This window comes from Pinus tabuliformis, chromosome Q (genome assembly GCF_031772625.1).
Source record: "Pinus tabuliformis cultivar Carrire ecotype Pingquan chromosome Q, CPIR1, whole genome shotgun sequence".
In the NCBI taxonomy this organism is placed as follows: Eukaryota; Viridiplantae; Streptophyta; class Pinopsida; order Pinales; family Pinaceae; genus Pinus; species Pinus tabuliformis.
Window position 1 is genome coordinate 1,123,590,762 of NC_142296.1, and position 6,000 is coordinate 1,123,596,761.

Here is a 6,000-nt window from a genome sequence, read left to right on the forward strand (position 1 = left end):
ATTGTTATGTCGGCTCTGATTATATTATGATCCCTTAGACTCCTATATATAGAAAGGAGGTCTTGTCATTTGTATCATCGAAGAATTGTTCATTTGTGTAATGTAAAGGAGGTTACCCCCTCGAAGAGGCTTATTTCAAAGGTGTTCATCTATCTTTTCTATATTTTTGTGAATTGGTTTCATAACATTTGGTATCAGAGATTTGGATTCTAGGGTTTCGCTGCTCCAAATAAGTCATTGTGGCATTTTCACTATAACTTTTTTTCTGAGATATTTCAGAAGCGAAAAAAAAAATCATTTGATACGAAATAGCACTGAACCTCGGGTCCGAATTTCAGAGCTTTTCACGCTAGATTTGCGGAGATATGATCTGAGGAAGTTGGCATTTTTGCAGACTCCTAAATTACATTCCAAACAAGTGACATGGGGAAAATAGTCATAACTTTTGTTTTGAGAATGAGATTGAAATTTTGTAAGAAGTTACAGAAATGTGATGGACTGTAGTTTCCTATGTATATTTTTCAGATCCTAAGGTCAAAACAGTGACACGTGGCACTTCATACAAGTTCGCTCTTCTGAAAGGTATATAATCAGGTCATCTTGGGAGATTGTGCATAACTCTTTCTTGGAGAATCTAAATTCGATCACACTGGTGGCATTGGAAAGAGGATGCAGAGGGCTACCACAGGTCGCAATTTCAGAACTGGAAGATCCGAAATTACAGTGTTATAGTCGGTTCAATATCGAACTCCTAAAATCAAAAAAAGGCGATATGAGGAAGTATGATGGCAAGGATTCGGTAAATTGGATGCTTCAGATGGAGAAATATTTTGATCTACATGGTGTACCATTGTTACAAAAGGTATGTATTACATCTTCATATTTAGAACCGAATCAATTTTTAGGGTATAAAGGGCTTTGTTCTCGTAAACAACTTGTTACGTGGTCAATTTTCACGGAGGAAATGATAGCACATTATGAGGATACAAAGAGAAACACCTTCTTTAGCCAATTAATAAATCTCAAACAAAAGTGTTCAATGGTAGAGCACATTGAGGACTTTCAAAAATTGAATATAAGGGTGAATGATATTCCAGAGAAGCAAAGGATTGATGTCTTCATAGGCTCTTCAAAGGATAACATTCAACATGAGGTTCATCTTTGGAAACCTGATTCATTGGAGAAGGCATTTAGGTGGGAAAGAAAAATTGAAAGCGAAATTATGGAAACAAGGAATCCCACCACTCACGACTATAATTATGGAAGTGTTTCTTCTCCTAGCCTTCCACAACCTACAAGGGTTACACCACCACAATTGGAAGAAAAAAGAGAAAAATGGCTTTGTTACAATTGTGATAGAAAATGCACTAAAGGTCATAAGTGTGCTGAGAAGAAACTATTTTACATAGAGTATGAAGAGGAGGAAGAAAATGATCAAGAAACGTCAAAAGAAGAGGATATACGCCAGCACCCAACCCGAGATAAAGAATAAATGAGTCCAACCATATCTTGTAAAGCATTGGCAAGACTTACCACTCCTAAAACTCTCAAGATAGAAGGACATATCAAGAAGAAAAAGGTTCAAGAAGTGAAAGATCACATCAATAAAGAATAAATGAATCCAAACATATCATGTAATGCATTGGCTGGAATTACCACTCCTCAAAATATCAAGATAGAAGGACATATCAAGAAGAAAAATGTTCAAGAAGTGAAAGATCACATTGAACAACAAGAGATGAATCTGACCATATCTTGTAAAGCATTGGAAGAAATTACCACTCAAACTCTCAAGATAGAAGGACATATCAAGAAGAAAAAGGTTCAAGCAGTGAAAGATCACATCGACCATCAACACCAAGTTCTCCAACTTTTAAAGGATAACGCCACTTTGGTGAAAAATCGAATGAAACAATAGGTAGGTCAACATCACAGTGAAAAAAGTTTTGATGTAGGTGATTGGGTATTTTTACAACTACATCTCAAGCAAGCTATTTATGAGAAGGAAATATTGGCAATACTACATGCACTTAAGAAATGGCGACCTTACCCAATGGGAAGACACTTCAAGGTAAAAATGGATCATGATAGTCTTAAATACTTTTTAGAACAAATATTATCTTTAGAAGAACAGAAAAAATGGGTCACAAATATGTTGGGTTATGTCTTTGACATCATCTACAGAAAAGGGAAGAAATTTTTTGTTGCAGATGCACTCTCAAGAAAGGATGAGGATGTGGAAGCATTGTTTTGTGCTATTTCTATTATCCAACGATATGGGATAAATGAAGCAAGGGATGAATGGAAGAAGGACGAAGAAGTGTGGCCACTCATTCAAAAGTTGCAGAAGATCTCAATTCAAACAATATTGCCAGAACTTAAAGAGGAAGGAAAAATCATATTGGAAACTGGAGCAGTCACAGAAACAAGAACCCGACAGCTACGAAATCGATCAATTTCAGAGTATCTCATCAAGTGGAAGAACTTACCCATTGATGATTCCACATGGGAGGACAAGAATTTTATACAGAAGCCTCAAGAACTACTCAAGCGTTGAGGACAACACTTTTTGAATGAGAGGGGCATGTTAGGCCCCTATACTACTAGTGTAACCCCTTATTGTTATTAGTATAACTCCCTTATTATATTATTGTACCCATGTAGTCCCCATATTGTTACTATTGTGCCCCATAGAAGCCCACTATTGTTATTAGTGTGCCCTTACATTATTATTGTTATGTTGGCTCTGATTATATTATGACCCCTTAGACTCCTATATATAGAAAGGAGGTCTTGTCATTTGTATCATCAAAGAATTGTTTATTTGTGTAATGTAAAGGAGGTTTCCCCCTCGAAGAGGCTTATTTCTAAGGCGTTCATCTATCTTTTATATATTTTTGTGAGTTGGTTTCATAACATGTTTAGGGAGTTATAGATTGGGGAATAGGTGCATTTGTGCATCAAGCCTAAGAAGATCTCCTTGAGGATTGGATCATGTGCCAACATGACACCTTAATTTTGTGGATCTTTCAAGATTCTTGAAGGGATTGGACCAGTATCCTATCAACTTGAACTACATCTGATAGTGAATGTCCATGATGTTTTCAATGTGTCCTTGCTTAAGATGTATGTTAAATATGTTGATCATATGATTGACTTGTTTGTATTGCAGGTGGATCCATATGGATAATTACAATCGGAACCTCAATGTATTTTGCAGAGAAAGATTCCCATGCTGTGGAACCGAACAATCGAGCCGGTTAAAGTGCAATAGAAGCACTTTGGATCAATGTGAGCCTATAGACCACACTTCTAATACCTTGGGAATACCAAGAAAATATCTAAGAAGGTGGTCACCCTTACATAACATGTAAGGGAATTTAAATTTATGGGGTTGATTGGAAAATTTGTCTATACTAGTTGCATCCGTAGCAATGGTTTCTTGTTTCCCCCCATTTAATTTTTCTTCTTCTTCTTCTTCGCTTCCTAGTTACTAGAATTAAGAATTTCATGAGGCGAAGATGAAGAAATGGATGAAGAAACAATATGTGAAGAAGGAAAAGGGTAAAATTTAGGATCAACATGAGGTTGATGTTGTTCAGGTGAAGGAGAACTCGGTTGAGAAGCAGTTTGGAGATTCGGAACCATAGGGGTCGAAAATAACAAAACTAGAAAACCAATGGTAAATTTGGGAAAGGACAATGTTTCCATATAAAGAGCATCAATATTTAAAAAACAAGGAAAAGGACTAGGATTCCTGTCAGAGGGGTTCCCTTGATTGGTAGACTCTGTAACTGTTTCCATTAGTCTGAACCTAAGGTCCATTAAGGATTTTTTCATGGGGAGGATGTTGTTCCACAGTCAATTAATTGATTTTAGAAATTAAATACACAAACAAAAAAATGGGTGACTAGGCATAAATTTTTACCAAGAAACTATGAACTACAATATACACCTTGGTGAACCAAGGACTTAACGTACATGCAGGAAATATCCCTAAATGATGCGTTCGGTGTATCATGGTATACAAGGCAGCCGACCCAGTTACCTATGGTTGGATATAAACCTATAGGGGACTCCCAAAATATACTCAACAGTACGTGGGATTGCAGTCTATAGTAGTGTTGTCTAATACATAACCGTTCAATGAGAGTGTTCCCATCTACTTATCATGCGTGGAGCACCATCTGATATACACAAAGGTATGTGGAGAACAATTTGATACACTTACATACATGGAACATGATTTCACCCCCGAGATGTTGTTGGGTGCAGCTTTTGGGCATATTTTAGATACCTCATTCCCCAATTTTTTACGATTTTACCTTTGAACCCACGACCTCTACATCCTAATTATCACTTTTCCTAGTCATAAGAAGCAACTCTTGTTGTGACATATTATTTTTCCATTTTTGTTAAATATTAATGAAGTGATATCTTTTTTATGACTAATCAGGGTAAGTGTGGGAGAAGTTCTCTGGCTCTTTTTCTTTCAGGTGTTGCCCGTGAATTCAAGGCCAAAGGATGGACAACTATGTTGTCAATTCACAAATATGTTTTGAGGATTTGTTGCTATAGATAATTGTTGTTACACCTCAAGTTGTTGTTAGACCACAAGATGTTGTTACACCACAACTCTCAAAGATCATGTGTATTATTCCATGAGTCGAGAAGCATGAATTACCAATGGGCAATTAAAGAATCTAGGCGGTTATGATTTTAGAAAATGATGTAACTTGAATAGGCCTTGTATTTAGAAACCACTTGTAACAATTTATATTTTCTTCTAATATCGATCAACATGAAAATCGTAAGATTCTCATGACTGATCTATTCCCTATTTTGGGCATGTAAACTTTATAAGTAGATTTGGTTCCATGAAGGGAACAAGCAACACAAGATAGTATCGTCATTTTGATTATGTAATTCACAACTATTTTAATACAAGAACATCATTGGTGATGCTTTTACAGATTCTATGTTGAATTCCTAACTAGTTCTTATTTCATCCCTATGCCCTGCTAGGGAGGAAGGGCCCTCCTCTTTAGCAGGGATTGCAGTAGTAGTTGTAGTAGTAGATTAATTATTTCTTTCTCGTAAGTGTGAATTTATTGTTTTCGTTGTATAATTCATAGAGAAGATTACTTCTGTTTTTCAGATTTATGATATGTTGTTACACAGGATTGATTAAGTTGTAATAATTGATTAGTTGGTTCAGTCATTGATATTGTGTGTGGCGCACCCATTCTTGGTAAAACATGAAGTTTGGTTTCATTTCTATAGAATGATTTTTTATTTCTGCATGAGTGTTTAATTTCTGCAATCAGTTCAATGACATTTCTTTCTGTTCTTTATTTTTATCCTTGGTTGTTATGTATCAACACAGATAGTGCATTCACATTTGAAATAAATAGACCTACCCTGGTTGAAAATTAAATGGTTGCAAGTCAGTCAATTAAAAGTGATTAAACCACTACAACATTTTTGCATTGTTGCCAGGGAAGGCAGTTGACGATACAGTCAGCCAAGTATGTTTGATTAATATAGTGTTTCTAGTGCACAAGTGTTGGGCAATAAGACGATAAGTAAGAACCTGCACATCCCTATAACATACCTGAGTGGGTTCACCACTGTGATCATTAGCACACTTAGGGTGTGTGAAATTTTTGGATTTTCTTTAGACATGTTTTCAGCTTTACAAGCATTGGGCAGTAAGACGAGAGGTAAGAACCTGCACATTGATCTAATATATATGAGTGGGCTCGCCACTATAGAAGTTGAGACACTTAAGGTGGGAAATAAGTACACATAGGGTCCATGTGTAAGGTGTAGGAGTAGCGGAGATACCAAAAACACAACCACTCTAATAAATCACAAGAAAAATAGGTCATAAAAGGAACAAGAAGAGTGCAGATTTGGGGAGAAAAACATTTATTCAGGAGCTAATCTCAAAAGAAGAGAAATAACAATCAAACTCACAGAGGGATACAAGAAAAATAG